Source organism: Tamandua tetradactyla, chromosome 15 (assembly GCF_023851605.1).
Source record: "Tamandua tetradactyla isolate mTamTet1 chromosome 15, mTamTet1.pri, whole genome shotgun sequence".
Taxonomy (NCBI): Eukaryota; Metazoa; Chordata; class Mammalia; order Pilosa; family Myrmecophagidae; genus Tamandua; species Tamandua tetradactyla.
Window position 1 is genome coordinate 8,120,324 of NC_135341.1, and position 17,764 is coordinate 8,138,087.

The 17,764-nt window shown below is 36.2% G+C and overlaps 1 pseudogene; it reads left to right on the plus strand.

The window, feature by feature from the left end:
* Window positions 1–1,853: 1,853 nt before the first annotated feature.
* On the plus strand, window positions 1,854–3,460 carry LOC143657805 (kinesin-like protein KIF20A; annotated as a pseudogene).
* Window positions 3,461–17,764: the final 14,304 nt, after the last annotated feature.

The window sequence follows — 17,764 nt, forward strand, 5'->3', positions numbered from 1 at the left end:
AGCAAAGCAGAAGATGGCAGTGCTGCAAGAGAGAAGGAGCTGCGCTCTCTGAGTTACCTTTTATAGAGAGACGCTGACTAGGAATTTGCATGAGCAAGTATAAACTTTTAACTGTAAAGACCCTAAGATTTTTCTGTAGGGAGGGGTGAATTTTTATTTGCTATCCTAACACAGTCTATGAGGTATGGGTTTTTCATGAAAAAATAATGACAGCCCTATGTTTTCCACTTTTACATCATACTCATCAGATCTTTAGGAGACAATTATTAGCTATCTTAATTTACAAAGACTGAACTGTGTCACCATGTCCTGAATTACTGAGTTGTGTCACCATGTCCTGAATTAAAAAAATATTCTGCATCTATCTAAACCTGCTCTGTTCTATTTTCTCTATTTCTCTAAAGGGCGCCAAGATTAACTGAGTGTTTGACCCTTGATGCTTTCCTCACTATTGCCTCATATATTATTTATTTGCCAGGTCTGATTAATTTTATCCCAGAAATATCTTTCACTTCTTTCCTTTCATCCACATTTCTACTACCACCTATTCCATGGACCATTTCTTTTAGTCTGCACTTTATTAACAATATTCTAAATTGTCCTCCTCTCTCTACTTTCCTTTGTCTTCAAAGTAGCCTACAAAATGCTCAAAAATTAACAAAGGTTTAAAACTTCGCTATGAAATAAATACCATCTTTCTAGGTCAGTCATTCAAAAGCCTGGAAGATTGTGTTTCAAATTCTTTTTCCTGATACTCTTTCATTCAAATTTAACTACATTCATTTGCCTTAAACATTCCTTGTTTTCTTAACTTTCAGTGTTCAATTTTTCTGCTCGTTGTTCTTGGAATAGTGTGCTGTCATATCAATCTGTCTTTGGGCCAATACAACCTTTTAACTCTCCACTACCATGATCCCCAAAGGCTCTGGGAACTTCCCAATTTGGGTTTAATTTATACTTGTTACAGTTTCTTTTGTATTACTATTAGAATCATTATTATATTAGCTACTGTGCTGTGCCTGGCATATATAACCGCACTAAATCTTCACATTTTATGCTTAATATTTACAATTATTTTCCCCATTTTACAAATGCAAATGAATCCTAGAGAGCTTGAGTATCTTGCCCAAGTTTACACAGCCAGAAAGTCACAGAGTCCACAACTGAATGCATCTATCTCCTTTTATTCCAATGATTTTAAAGATACCCTAGTACCTCTGCATATTTGTACAGAATCATTTCCATCTGAGAACATCTAACTTATGAACTCCCATGGTTGTGATCAAAGCTATGTCAAAAAACAGCAAAGCCACTCTGCTGTTTTTTAACATAGCAGACAAAATGGACCCTGCCATTTTGTCAGCATGCAGTTCATTTTTGATTGATGCTTTACAGTTTGTTTCAATTACAGTCAATTTCACTTACAGTTCATTTCAATACAGCATACTTCATTTTCAACTCATACATTAACCACTTTTGTAACATAGTGTCTAATACCTAGTTTGTGTATATATGTGTGTATTATGAAAATGCATGTGCAGATCAGAGAATAATGATGACTAAGCAATTCTAAACATGTATACCACCATGCTTTTATATATCTCAATGGACAACCACTCATTATAAAAAGAATAGAAGGAAAAAATACTCAGAATTAAAGCCTGTATTATACTGATATTCTTGATCATTTCTGTATTTGTACCTAAGATATCAGACTTACATAGCTTTCAAAGTATATTCTGTGGAGTTGAGCTCCTGAGAGTGAAGGTCCTGGTTCAGCAGCTGAGCGTGAATGAGCCAGTACCGGGGGTGAACAAGTGTTGTGGCTTCGGATCAAACTTATCCCTGTAATCATGTCACAAGGAATGCTGTCTCCATCAGCAGGCTAGGTGTAGGATGAGGAGATGGCTGTCTTCCCTATGCTTTGAGTCTACAGCTGCAAATTTAGGGTCTATGACACACAAGGATCTGCTGTTAGACTGCTCTGTCATCTCCACCTCCCTGCAGGACAAGCAACAGTCTTCTTTCTTAGAGAAGGGCAGGAACCTTGATGATATCTCTCACTGTGAATTACTAGGGCTGCTTGAAGTTCCTGGGGCATTCTGTTGAGTGAATGAGGTTCCATTTGGGGATAGTACTGAGAGGGTGAGAATCAGGCCACTGTTACTTTCAGAGTTGGACAGACAGGAAGATTAGGACTGTGTCTGCATTGAGAATGGAGAGACCCTTGTTCTACAGGCATCCAAGGACTCCTTTGCCTTCCAGAACAATGAGTGAGGAACTAGCCAAGCTGTACACAAGTTCACCTTTTCCCAGACATTTGGATCAGAAGTGGGGCAGGCATCATTCTTAATCCTAACCGTGAAGGAGATGGTGAAGGATGTATTTAAAGGGCAGAACTGGCTCATCTATGCATATGGAGTCACCACTTCAGGGAAAACCCATACAATTCAAGGTCCCATCAAGGATGGAGTGATCCCACCATTGACTCTGGCTCTGATCTTCAGTAGCCTCCACGGCCAAGTTCATCCAATACCTTTGAAGTCCCTGCTCTCCCATGAGGTAATATGGCCAGACCGCAAGCATACCAGGCAGGAGGAAATGAAGAAACTGGCCCTGCTAAATGGGGGTGTCCAAGAGGAGGAGCTTTTCACTTCCCTGAAGCAGACTGACTACATTGAAAGTCTGCGGAGGGTACCAGCCCCAGGTTTGATAGTGGCATTGTTGGGCTGTCCTCCACCAGTCAGGAGCAGTAGATGGATAAAACAATTGACCAATGGGCATAGCCAGATACGGCCCCAGTAAGTGTCCCAAGCAGACATCTGCTTCTCTATCTGGATCTCCTATGATATACAATGAAATGATCTATGACCTGTAAGAATCACTGAGCTAGCAGCACAGGAAGCATATTCTTTGGCTGTGCAAAGATCAAAATGATAATTCCCTACATGAAAGGCCTCATTTGGATTCATGTTCAGGATGATGAGGAGACATTGCAGTTCTTGAAAGTGGGCTGTAAGAACCAGTACTTTGCCAGCACCCACCTGAACCAGAACTTCAGCCATAGTCACAGCATCTTCTCAATCCAGATCATACACCTTCGGGGGGGAAGGGGATATAGTCTCCAAGATCAGTGAGCTGTCACTGTGATCTGGCTGGTTCAGAGCACTGCAAAGATGAGAAAAGTAGTGAGCAGCTAAAGAAAGCAGGAAACATTAACACTTCTCTGAATACCTTGGGCTGCTGTATTGCAGCTATGACAAAACCAGCAGAACCTGGTTCCCTTCTGTGACAGCAAGGTGACTTGAGTGTTCAAGCCTTCCTCACTGGCCGAAGCTGCTCTTGTATAATTGTCAATGTGAATCTCTGTACATTTACCTATGATGAAACCTGTCATGTAACCAAGTTCTCAGCCATTGCCAAAACTTACTTCCCCAAACACTCATCTGCCAAAGCTTAGCAGACTATACCTTTACGCCCAGATCCTGTGCTCAAGGTGTGCCCTTTTACTAAAATCTGGGCCTTTTGGCAGAAATACACTAATGCTATGGAGAAGGAGAGAGCCATCATTGCCCTGACATGAGTAAGTGCTCAACATAAGAAATATGTCTCTTTTAAGCTTTACCTTACACCTGGAACTCTATCCAGAAGGTAATACTTAGATACTAATTGGTTTTCTCTTTTTGTTACATAATAACATATATAACCTTAGCTTTTTTATTTATATGGTTTCTATGTACAAAAAAGGTTATTTTAAGTAAAGATATTATTGTTCAGTTAAAAATTATATATATATATTCTGCATTTGATTTTTTCTTTTTATAGTGCAAACAGATTAATAAACAGTTAATATAAAATTATTTATGTTTGCTTGATACACCTATGTGCTGGTTTGAAAGTATTATGTACCCCAGAAAAGTCATCTTTTAATCCTGATTCAATCTTGGGGGAGCAGCCATTTCCTTTAATTTTGATTCAATATTGTAGGGCAGAAACTTTTGATTAGGTTATCTTCCAGGGATGTGACATCATTATGGGTGTGACCTTTTGATTAGATGCAGATGTGACTCCACCCATTCCAGATGGTCTTGATTAGTTTACTAAAGTTCTTTAAATGAGGAAACATTTTAGAGAGAGCTCAGAATTGACAGAGAACAGAGCCAACAGACATAGCAATTGTAGATGCTTGGAGAACAGTTACTTCAGAGAACAGAGACGTGGATGTTTGGAGATGCCTGGAGTCTAGCAGATGTTGTTGTGTGACTTATCATGAGATAGATGCCAGCCATAAACCTTCCCAGCTGACAGAGGTGTTTCAGATGCATCAGCCTTTCTTGAATTAAGTTATCTTTCCCTGGATGCCTTAATTTGGACATTTTCATAGGCTTAGAACTGTAAATTTGTAACTTATCAAATTCCTTTATAAAAGCCATTCCATTTCTAGTATAGTACATTCTGGTAGCTTAACAAACTAATATAACATAAATATATCCATCTACAAACAAATTAGTTAGAAACTGAATTTTATCTAAACTGAATATCTAGAGCATTGATTACATACTTATTTACTTTAAAGAGCATCACAAAAAAAGAAAACAATTCTTTTTTTTTTTTTTTGGCATGAGCAGGTGCTGGGAATCAAACCTGGTTCTCTGGCATGGCAGGTGAGAATTCTGCCTGCTGAGCCACTGTTGCACTGCTCAGCAATTCATTTTAATGCCATGACTTAAACCAGCTCTAACCAATTGAAGCGACTAACTGAGGAAGTCACTGAAATGACTGAAAACCAATCAACTTTAGTACAAAATAGGCAAGTGATTTTCCTTTTTTTTTCACATGGGCAGGCACGGGGAATCGAACCCGGGTCCTCTGGCATCGCAGGCAAGCACTCCTGCCTGCTGAGCCACTGTGGCCCACCCTGATTGTCCTTTTTGAATTATCTTGCTTGTATGTTGAACTTTACTTTGCCTATACAGAAACAGCATTATTTCTAAATCAATATCACTATTAGGTCTTCATTATTAATTAGTAATAATACATTTTCAGAGTTCAGAAAGAAATTACACTAGGGAATGCCTGTGTCCATAAGGCATTTGTTCTGCCACAAGCCTTACTTTATGATCAATACATTAAAAATATATAATTCAAAATGGTTGTCCAAATTGATTAATAAATTTAGTTGAAACAACAGTACTTCATCAACATGAATATAGTCTAAATCTCACTTTTTCTATAATGTTCTCAAGAACTTAGCAAGAACTAACGGCTCACTTTATGAAGCTTCTTTCTCCAGGTATTCTGGGCAGTCTGTAGAAAAAAAATTAGTCTCTGTTCCCAAAGAGAGAATCCCTAGATTTCCAACGAGCCATCTCATTGGCAAAAATGAACATGGGCAAAGATTTATGTTGACTGTTGTAGTAAATTCTTCAAAATGAATAAATATTTTCAGTGCATTTAGAAGGCATGTTTGTGAAAGGTGAATAAGACCTAAATTTTGCTTGAGCTGTGGTGATGTGTATAAAGAGTGATTATAGCTGTTTATTCTGATGGTGTTAGTAGCTTTGATGATCATGACCTCTTGAGAAAAATAAGATGGAGTGTTCTAATGGATTTTTCTTCATCCAGTGCAGCAATGACATTGAGCGATGGTTCTTAATTAGCATCCTCCTCTTCACCTGAATTTGGTGTTCACTCCCATATTTGCAGCTATCATCTGTGAAATGCAAAATTAAGCCTCAAAAGACATGCTGTTTACATCTCTCTGCAATGGGGAAAAGGACAATGATAGTTTTAAATCAGTTTTTTCCAAAAGAAGAAAGAGATGTTGCCTCAAATCTTCCACATGTGACACAAATTTCTAAGTCCATAAGAATGCTGGACCATGGACACAATAGAACACATACATCTACTTTACAAAATTTAACTATTTACTCTCAGATCTCTTACTTATCAGATATACAAAAGTGAAAAACACAAAACAGAAAAAGCATGGCAATGTGTGTTGATCATTTTTAAAGGCTTTGAGCTGCAATAGCCCTCAAGACTCTATGCATATTAGTTCATGCTATGCTTAATGATGCAAGGACAGGGTGCCAGAATTATTTCCCCCTTATTGCTTAATAAAACTATCCATTGTCCAACATTTCCCTCTGTGAAACAATATAAAAAGAATATAAGATTCTGTAAGACCTTCCTCAATTAACCCAGTGTCTGATTCCTGACCTTTGACTAACATATTACCTTACTCAGAGGCATTTATTTAAGTTTCTTAGAACATTTTTCTTCAGGGAACCTACTAAAGACTCAAAAAGGCATAGATTTTTTGGTGGTGGTAGTTGAGAGGTGAGGGGATAACTGCTCTGACCCACATTTGGAGATAACCTTACATTAGGAATTGAAATTCAGCATTCAGAATGATTCCAATTTCTTATCTGTAAACCACTTAGAGTAGCCAATTCTGAAAAGCTGGATGAATAAACAGAAAACCAGGTTCTGATTTCCTCAGGAGAATCAGCTTGTAAATCCCTGCTAGATCATAGAAATTAAGCATTTCCTCAAACCAACCTTTTATTTTGCCCTAGGATAACCGATCAAATTTCTTGGCTTCATTTTCTCTACTTGACTAGTTGTAATGCGAAACTGCAGCGGCCTGTCAGATCTAAAGCCAATTTCAAAGATCTTTAGAGGAAAGGCAGCCATGTAAAGGCAAGATTGTGCTAATAGGTAAATGCCATCTTCAAATGCCACCAACTGGCTTAAGCAAAAGTGATATATGGAGAGAGAAAAAGCAAGAGAGAACAAACCTTAGAAGTGATGAAGAACACATAAAATGGAGACAGAGGGAAAATCAGGAAAAAGCAATGGAAAAAAAACTCCTCAATGTTTTAGAAAATGTACTAACCCGGGATCCACAAGCTAAATTTAGACTAGTTCTTCACAAATAATTTTTTGAAATGTTCTCCACACTGATTTATATATGAAAGAATTAAGTCAAGATAATATTTTATAACACCTCTCAAGCAATTTTAGTCAGATGCATGCCTCTGAATTTTTTTCTGGATATTTGAGTAATAAAATAAGAATCACTAGGAAAAATAGAGTTATTTATTTACTCCATGATATGTTAATTTATAATAAAAATAGAGTTATTTGTTTTATATGTCAATTTATAATATTGTCTTTCAATTCTCTTGAAATTTGAAAAAAAAAATCAAGTCATCTTTTCTAAGAAGTACTGACTACTACATACAGATTGTATCCAAGTATACCAAGAGATGTTTGGAGAAGAAAATTTTGTCAGTAAATGAATATGTATGTTAAATAAAATACAATCCTTGGGAAAAGGTACAGAATAGAAATGTCTATTTAAATATCTCTCATTTACCTACTGAAATTAAGTTTGAATTAAACATTCCTATAATGTGTAAATGCTAATTGAAACAGTGTACATTGCTAAAATAAAAATTACATTCAGGCAAATCATTTATCTAAACTCTCCAACAGAAATCCAATATAAATTCAAGTTAAAATATAGCAAAATTCAATAGAAATTATTAAGAACACTGTGCATTTAGACAATTTTACAACACAGCTTGGTTGAGCTTAATTTATGCTGAAATTTTCAAGTAACCAAAAGAAAAAAAAACAAAGGTCTGGTTTCAGTTGTTTAATGATCCAATCTATTCAATATGCAGAAGACACAAATCACAATTTATGCCCAATGACTACTTACTTCCTTATGCTTAGACCAGAGATATTAAGATTTGTAATTCTCTATCTTTCTTACTCCTACTTATTTTGCTTAAGAAGTTGTTTTCCTTTGTTTACACTGAGTGTGACAACATAGAATATCAATTCACTATGATTATTCTTCATTGGTCATTCTGTTTTCCCTAATTAGGTGGAACAAAAGTAATGAGCCAAATTTTCTTCTGTCTTAGCATCTTTTCCATTCTTAATTCATTATGGCTAGGCAGCCATAGAGTTTAATTTAATTTAATTAATTTAAGGAATTGAAGAATTGAAGAAATTAAGTAATTCTGGCCAAAGAAATTCTGCTATTAAGGGGAAGTTAAGTATCTGTGTGTATGTGTGTTGGTGGGTGTGTGTGTGAGAGAGAGAGAGAGAGAGAGAGAGAGAGAGAGAGAGAGAGAGAAAAGGTCTTGAACATGAAGTTTGCCTTTCAAATTAATAAAATTTGCTGGGGAATTGCTGATTTGATGGCTACATAGTCTGGTGAAAAGGTCAGTCAATATCATTTTGGTCACAAATGACAAAAAAATCAGCTCAGCTCACAGTACCTTTTTTTTTTTTAAAGGAAATTTGTTGGCTCATGTATCTGGAAATTCCAATAGTCTATCTCAACTTTCAGGTGTGGTTGGATCCTTGGACACAAGCAGCATTCCTTGCCTAGTTTCTCTTTCTTCATCCCTAAGAATTTTTTTAGTTGGCTTCATTTTTTTTTTATTCAGATATTCCCTATTTGGTGGACGGGATGTCTTCTGCAGCCGCCTCCCATTTTAGCAATCCTGGAAGAAAGATGATAAATCATGATAGCTGTTATTCTGCAATGTCATCAAGCATGATCTTGCTTTATGCCAGGACATTATTAAGTTCTTTAAAACTCATGTACTAATTAAGATAACTTTATATTGATCTTCATATTTTACAAATGAGGAAAGAGAAAATAGTTTTTGCTTAGTCATTTGGAAGATCTAGACTATGTCTGATTGATTGATTTGGCTCAAATCCCTATTCCTGACATGATCTATACCTAGGGCAGATTTTATATAAAAGTTGGTCCAGCTTAGCTCATATTCCACCACTATAGTCAGGGAAAGTGCAAAATTTCCCAAAGTAAGAGAGAAAAATGTGTTAAAACTAAAGCAGTCCTCAAATATTGCAAGTTAACATTTGAATTAGGTCATGGCCCATATCTGAATTTCAATGGTTAAATTTTAATTTAGTAAACAATAATTGACTATCGTAACTTAGATATTGTAAGAAAGGGCTAAAAAGTAAGTAATACAATTTATACTCTAAGAGGAGCTAACTACACAGTGAGTTGTAAATATAAAATGAAGAAGTGCAAGAAAAACACATAGAAACAAAGGGCAAATGAAATTCAAGAGAGGGAGAAACTGCACTCAATAGAAAAATAATAATTATAGCAACTAACTTTTCTTGAGAACCTATTATATGCAGTACATAGTTAACGAGTATAGTTAATACGTAGATTTTTCACACTTTCCAGAAGAAGAAAAGGAGACTGAGAGAGAATAAATAACACACAAGATAACACAGCTACAAAATTATCAAGCCTGGATTCAATCCAGGCCATCAGAACCCATAATGCTCTCTCCTGATATCTCCACTTCTTGAATAAAATAGGTTTCAGTAGGATTCATTAAATTTAATTGAGGAAAAAGCACACCCTGTACTATCAAAATTCTTTATATCCTATGTACTTTCTATTTAAATGAGTCTTTAATGTAACCCTACAAATACATAATTTGCAACTCCAATTTGTAATTTATAATTCTAATTCCAGAAAATGCACAAACACCTTTGAAAAGAATATATCTTTGCTACAAGAAAAAAAATTAAGATTTTACTTAAATTTGACATATAAGCCTAGACGAACTGCATATAATAGGTTCTCAAGAAAAGTTATAAATCAAATTAATGATACATTAAAAAAAGCCAGGAAATATTGTATCAGTCCAGTATGAAATACAACCCTAGAAAGTGCCACTGTATATCAAAATAAAAATACATTTTTGCTAACTTGCTAGGAATGATATGTTATATCTTATTTCACAGCTACTGTTTAAAGACCAGAAGTCTACTTTCAGATTGTGGCACACCTCCTCTACTGCCAGATTAAAATGTTAAGAACAACTCTTTGAATTTTCAAAAAGGTAGTTTATAGTTTATTACCTCAGTATTAATTTGGTATCATTTAGTGCTTTTGTAAGGTTGGTGCTGGGAAAAGTTCAAGGTCATTTCACTAGGCAAAATGGAAAGAAAGCACCATGTGTAGTGAGCATCAAGAATAAGTTCTGCTTCAAATTCAAAGACTAAAAAATTTTCTATGTTAACTGACTGCAGCCCAGATTACACTTTACAACAACTGAGCATTTTACAAACTTAAAATATTAATAATCTGCTTTCAGGTGGAGTGAAATTATCTCTGTCTTTAGATAGGTAGAAATCATTAATTATTTTGATGTTTTCAGAATTCTAAAGACCAATAATTTGTATATTGATGTTGGGTACACTGATCCCAAATACATCCTCTACTATTGTATCCAGAAATTTGATATTTTGCAGTTTCTACAAACCATAAACATAATCAAGAAGGCTCTAAAAATAACTTACATGCTAAAATCTCCAGAAGAGTTGATTTATGGTGACTCCCTGGTGGCTCTGGCTCTGTATGGACAAGAACCAGTCCAACGGCTGGATCTTTTGCTTCATACCTGGCTGTCTTGAGCATTGTCAATTCAGCTTTGTAAAGGTCAGATGGGTAACACTGCCAGAAAAATTTGGAGAAATCTTGCATCAATTCATTAAAAAATCAATTTGCAAACATAGAGAGGTTATCAAGATTATCTATAGCAGCCAAGTCTGGTATGACAAAATAAATCAAGCTAATAAATCCAATTTCTTTTTTATATCAAAAGAACTGACCCTGGGTATAGGGAAAATTCAGAGGGAAGAATTGCCTTGATATATGTATATCAAGAAATATGCGTGTATGTGTGTGTGTGTGTGTGTGTATAAGCATTCAGTGATTTTATATGGATGCCTGCAACATCCTGAAGGTATTTGGTAATTTCCCTTACAGTTTTTCAATTTCAAATGATCCTCTATTGAGGACGAATAGAATCAAGGTAAGAAAAGGAAGTTTATTCCAGTGGTGGAACACATTAGCAAATACAAACAGATAAGCAAAACATAGCTTTTAAATTATACATGGAGAAGACTAGGCTGTGTGGAATTGAGAGCTGTGTTGGAAAAGAGTGACAGGAGGAAAATCATGGTCAAAAAGGATGGGTGTTCAACATGAGGCAAAGGACTTCAGGCTTATATGAGTTGGATGTGAAAAACCATGGAGATAAGCATTCTCAGAAGTAGCATAGTTTCACCACCTTTAAGTGGTGATTACAATAAAATAGAACGCAGAGAAGATATGGGAAATGAGCTAGGGGATGTTCCAACCATCCAAGCATCATAGTGAGATGGGGGGATAGAAGTGAGAGATGTGATATACAGGATGAATATTTCAAAGACAGAATTAGGAGAACCATATATCCAAAGCCCAAACAAGTATTCAAGCTTCAGAAAGGGGTGAAATAGGGAGGGATCCTTGACAGAAACACCATTGTGTGATCTTGGGCTCGTTATGTTTTCCTTCTGAGCCTCAATTTTCACACCTGTAAATGAGATTATCAGTAGATGATTTTTCTCCCATCTGAAGTCTATGGTCCTATTACATAAATACATCAGGGAAATGGTCAGAGTAAAATAGACTGGAAAGAGGAAAAGGAAATATAAGAATGGAAAGTTGTTTAAATAATAATACATAAGCAAATGAACATTTAATACAAAAAAAGAACTGTGCTCATTATTTTAGATTCATTGTCTTGTTTAGTTCCACAACAAACCTGCAACAGAAGGGGGAGATTTTTAAAAACAAACCAAAAACAAAAATCAAATGAAACAGGAATACTCATCAGAGATAGCAAAGTCTCCTTTGGGGAAAGATTGGATAAATCCACCAATCTGAGTGTTTTCTGGAATGTGGAAGTCTCCATCGAGTCTGGTCCAAGGGGCCCGGGGTTCAGTTTTATATGAACTCAATGATATTGCTTGTTTATTTAACTCCCAACGGCCCATAGGAAAACAAAGGGCAATGATACCCATCTTAGTCTGCAGCTATCAGCAGTGCAGTGAATCTTCTCTTCTTTCCTGCTTGCCAACCTCAGACCACTAAATTACTGTAACTTCCTCTTTACTACACCCTTTCATAATTCAATGCATTCTTTTGCACCTCTCTTGACCAGGAGTGAAGTAGAGAGCAATTCTTTAGGTGACATTAACACTCGAGTTTGGATTAACGATGCCAGATCTGATTGATATTGTCTTTCCTCAGCCATCCGATCTCACATTCTCTGTGCCCTTTTGCTGCAGTTGCATATTAAGCTGCATGCTTTAGAGGTTTTCTACAACTCCCAGACCACTTTCCTCATCAGTATTCGGCAGTACCTTTCCCTTCAGCAGATGCACATTATTTTCTTCTCCCTTTGTTCTTATATTTATTGGTCTAAGGTTTATCAGTATCAACTGCCTTGCTGTTTATTAGCATGGTTTCAATAATGACCCAGAGTACCATAAAAATACACATGTAAATTGCTTGATAGAAAAACACACCAGCCCATTTATAGGAAAATGAAAAGGTAGAATTTATGAGGAATTCCTTAAAATAAGACATCATTCTTGAATTGGGTAATCAAATATAGACAGAATTTAAAAGGTATAAGATTTATGATGGAATACTGTTGTAGCCCTTTGAGATAACACATATGATCTTAGTGTGGGTAAAAGCATTTTAGTTAAAATATGCACAGTGACATCGATTTGTATTGGAAGAGAAAGAAATAAGGCATTCTTGCTTTATGAAAGTATTACAAAACTCTACTTTTTCTTAGAGCTCTAATATATCATTTTTTTGAAAGGTAACCAGTTGTAAAAATGTATTTAATCAATCTCAGATGTATATCATTTTCTGCTTCCTTAACATGAAAATGCGAAAAGCTGATGAAAACTGAAGAATATGAGAGAATGGTTAGAGATAATAAAAATCTTTTCATTTTGGGCTCACTGTGCCAGGGAGAAATCACAGACAAACAAAAGCATTAGTCCCTAAGATTCGAAATGAAGGATAGCCATGATTAAAACTCATCAGTTTACTCAAGTGATGGCCAGTGTGATTCACCAGGTGAATTCTGGCTCCAATTGCCCTCGCTCAAATTATGCCTATTTCTCCCCAGGCAGGAAAGAATGGCTGCCTTTGTAGCCTAGCTTCACAGCAGTTGTATTTGTAACAATCACACTTGCAACTGTTTTCTATTCATGCCTCTAAGAATACAAATTGCACTGAATGGTGAGAAATACCAAGCTAGGTAATGCTTAAATTATACACCGATTAGATTATGTAACCATCCATCTATTCACTCATTGATCCAATATATGTGTGCCATTGTGCTTTGCACTGGGAATAAATGGTGAAGAGAAGAAGACATGGTCTCTCTCTCAAGAAGCTTACAATCTAGTGTGGGGGGAGGATAGGAGGAGACTTTGATCAAGCAATCACACAAATGTATGAAAAAATTGCAACTGTGACATGTGTAATAAGGGATATGTTCCAGGGCTACCAGAATCTGTAAGAAGGGAAGACACCATATTCAAGAATCTTAGAGAAAGAGCCCCAGGAGGAGAAACACTTAAGGCATTAAACAAAAATCAAAGGAGAAGCGGTCACCCAGGTGAAGAAGGGAGAGAAAAGAGGCCTATGCATAAGCAATAAGATGGAGAAACACACTGGTGTAAGAGTAACTTGATGTATAAAAAGGACTAAATGGACAGATTTGCTGGAGCACAAATTGTAAGGATTTGGCATCATGGTGAAGTCCAGATCAAAAAATGTATTGTAGGCCATGATGGGGATTTGCATTTTATTCTATGTGAGATTGGGAGCTATTAAACTGTTTTAGGATAGTGAAGGCACAATCAGATTTGTTTTATGAAAAGATCATAAATCAATGTGGAGAATAGATTATAGGAGAAAATCAGAAAAATCCCCAGTGCTCTTCATGGTCTGCAATGCAAAGAATAAGTGATTACGCAAATTCATTATTGTATTAGGGTTCTCCAGAGAAACAGAAGCTACTGGATACCTACGTAAATACTAATAAATTTATTACAGGAATTGCTCACCCAGCCACAGGGATTGGAAAATCCATATTCCAAAGAGCAGGCTGTAAGTTGGGAACCCTATGAAAGTTTCAATGAATTCTCCAGAAGAAGCTGGATGGCTGAGGGAGAGAGAGAGTCATTTTTCTTTCTGACTGCTAAAATCATCACTTGGCCCTTTAAGGCCTTCAGCTGATTGGGTTGAGACTTCTCTCAGTGCTGAAACTGATTTCCTTTGTTGATTGTAGATGTAATCAGCCATAGATGTAATCACCTGATCAGTGATTTAAATCCATGAAATACCCTCAGAGTAACAATCATGCTAATACTTGCTTGACCAAACCACTGGACACCATAACCTAGCCAGATATTTTTCTCCATTTTGAAGTTTCCTGTATCCCAAGTGTCTAGAAGATTGCTTGATGTTATTATGGGCCTTCAATAAATATTTGTTAAATGAATAAATCTTGAAACCAATGCTTCAGTCCAAGGGGTGCTAGCCAGGAAATTTCTCCTTCAAATATTTTATTACTAAGTCAAAGTCTATTTCTTCTCTAATTAGATCATACCCTTTCCACATCAGCTACACCTCTTTATGAATTTATTCATTAAAGATTCATTAATGAAACAAATAATTACAGGTTTTCAACTATGTTATGGAGTCCATGATCGATGCTGTAAATACAAACATAACATGCAGACTCTGCTCTCAAGCATCCCAGTTCATGTGAAGACTCACATGTAAACCAGACATCTGAAATAGTAAACAGAGTTTTCCTGGAGGTCAGCATTTTTGCTTCTGGAAAACAGTAGAGGAAGTGATTAAATAGCTTGAGTATTTAGGAAAGACTCTGAAGAGGAAATTATCTTGATCTAGATTTACAAACTCAACGTCAGGACCCAGGCTCCAGACTAAAGATGCATGTAGTGTAGTTGTAGAATGTTCCCTCCATCCATCCAAATAATTAAATAATACATATATCTGCTGTGATTTAAAACTGGAACACTTCAAGTTAAAAATCTGGACTTCTGGTTTTCCCTGTATATTAAAAAAAAGGAAGTAGAAGATATGATGGTATAGTAGTCATATCCTATGGCAGTGTGGCGTGTGGGCAGATCACCAAGTCTCTATCAAAATGGGAAGACAAAAAATGAGCAAGAATGGAGGAATTCCTAAGAAAAATGGGACGTAGCATATCTCTTTTTGGAAGTGTTATTTCAATATGTGTAATATGCAACCGTCAGCACACTCCCTTCATTTACATTCCTTCCCAGGTCCCTGTAGGCACGTGAGACTGTGTGATACAAAGTAGACCTTGAAAGATAAGAGAAGGACATTGCAGGCAGAGAGGGAACAGTATTGGAAGGGAGGATGCTGTGTTCAGGAAATGTGAGTGACTGAAAAGAAGACAATGTACAAAAAGTAGAAGGGAGCAATGTCATAGAGGAAAGTTGTAGCCATATTATGAAGGGCCTTTTATGATATGCTAAAATGCTAAAATTATCCTTTGAAGAAAAAATGAGACAAATGTATTCTTTAAAGCAGTGGAATGAATTAATCATTAATCCTGTCAGGACTACGAATTACAAATGAATAAATAAGACTGAAAGGAATATGAGAGGAATTTTTTTGTAGATTTATCTGAACTTGATTACAACTCTTTGAGTAAGTCAAAGATGTTTGTTAATTCCTGGTTCCTGAGTGATGTTGTGATGGGTTTTTAAGTTATGGAGAATATGGTCTCCAGACTAGATTTTAAATTAATTACACTAGCATTAATTCATACTTGATTTAAAACTTAAATGAAGATACAGTGCAGAGTAAAATAAAAACAAATGCATGCAATCTATGCATGCATTATTAATGGACTACCCAAAAGCCATTCTCAACTCCAGGCTCCCAAGTTGCTCTCACACTGAGGTTGGAGGTAAATATGCACCATCCACATTCATTTCCAGTTAAGGGAGCTCAAGTGACCCAGGTATAGCCCATGTGATATAAGCAGAAATATTCCATACATTTAGAGAAAATAATTTGCTCTTCTAATAAGAGGAAAGGCACACCGATCATCAACCTTGATCTTTCCTTCTCCTCCTTCTTCCTAACATGCCAACAGGATGCCTGTAGGTCAGCTCCCATTTTGACAGTCAGTGGAAATTTTCAGCTATTGATTCTCTCTCTAGCTTCTTGTTATGTCAAAAATATAAACTTCTCTTTAAACTTATTTTCAATACTGGCTGTGGCAGGTAACCTCTAAGATGGTCCTCAATAATCCCTGCTGTTAAGTATTCAAGTTCTTCTATCATCTTCACCCTCCTAAGGGTAGGTGACAACTAGTGGTTTTCTTCTAATGAATAGAATAAGTCAAAAGTGATGAGCTGTCACTTCCAAGATTATATTACAAATGACTATGGCTTCCATTTCAGAACCCTTTCTGGTTCGCTGGTGTACAGAGAGGGAAACCAATTGCCATGTTGGGAGATGCTCTGTGGAAAGGCTCACATGATAAGAAAAAAACAAAAAAACTGGTGTTTCCTGCCACAGCCCACAAGGAGTAAGGCTGATCTTGGAAGCAGATCAGCCCACAGTTGTGCTGAGATGATTGTAGCCTTAATGAACACCAGGACTGCTTGCAGGATTTCAAGAGAGAGCCAGAGACACCCAGCTAGGAAAATGTGAGACATGAATGTTGTTATAAATAGCTGTATAATAGGATAATTTGTTGTGCAGCTACAGTTAACTAATATACTGGGGGATAGCATTAGAATTGTAAAGAGCTTTTTAAAAATACCTCTACTTGGAACCTGAGAGAAACAGATTTCATCAAAAATAGTTAGGTCTGGAGCCCAGGAATCAGCAATTTTAAAAAGCTCTCCAGGTAAATCTAATGCCAGACATGTTTTAGAATAACTGCCTTAAGTTATCTGTAGTTAGGTTTGTGCTATTTGCAGCTTAACAGATCTCTAACCATTTCAACTTCTAATATTAATTACATTATTAAATATTGTGTTACCATCATTTCTTAATTCTATCTTCTTACTCACTCAGCCAAATATTAAGTTTCCCATAGTGATGGCCAGGTACCTATTTTTTTCTTGGTTGTTGCCTTATTTCATTATAACTAAGAGTTTGGTTTTCTTTACCATTATTTAATTTTTCTTTGAAAGCCAGTACAGATTTTTATTTTAACTTTAAAAAATTTCAAAGACACACCTTGGGAATTAACCTATGCTTTTTCTTCTTTTTAGGGACATAACATACATGCTTTCTTGTCATTAATATTATACCAAACATTTTACTAAACCAAAGTCCAACAGATGTCCATGAAAGCTGTTTGCTACCTCCTACTCTTGCTGAGCTTGAGCACAGGTACACCATCTTGGTAGGAGAGATCTGATATGAAGAACGAATTGCAGAGCTTGCAGAGCCATGCATTTTACTAAACTCATATCCACCCCATCAGAAAACTTAATGAACTGATTCATATAGAAAGGATTTTGAGAAAATCTGCACAAACACACTTAACATACTAAGAAGTAAAAGATACCTCCTAGTCTATGTTCAGCACACAGCTTCTATTCATCGATGCCCCGTAAGTTAGGAACACCAATGTAGAAAGCATTTTTGCCTTCATAGCTCTAAAATTCAAAAAGCACACAGCATATGCATCTTTGATCTTTAAGTGGGTAATCCTGGAATTACCAAGATTACATCCACTAGGTGAGCCTGAGTATTCACCTATAAAAATATTTTTTTCAAAAATAATGCTTAAAGGGCGGTGTGACA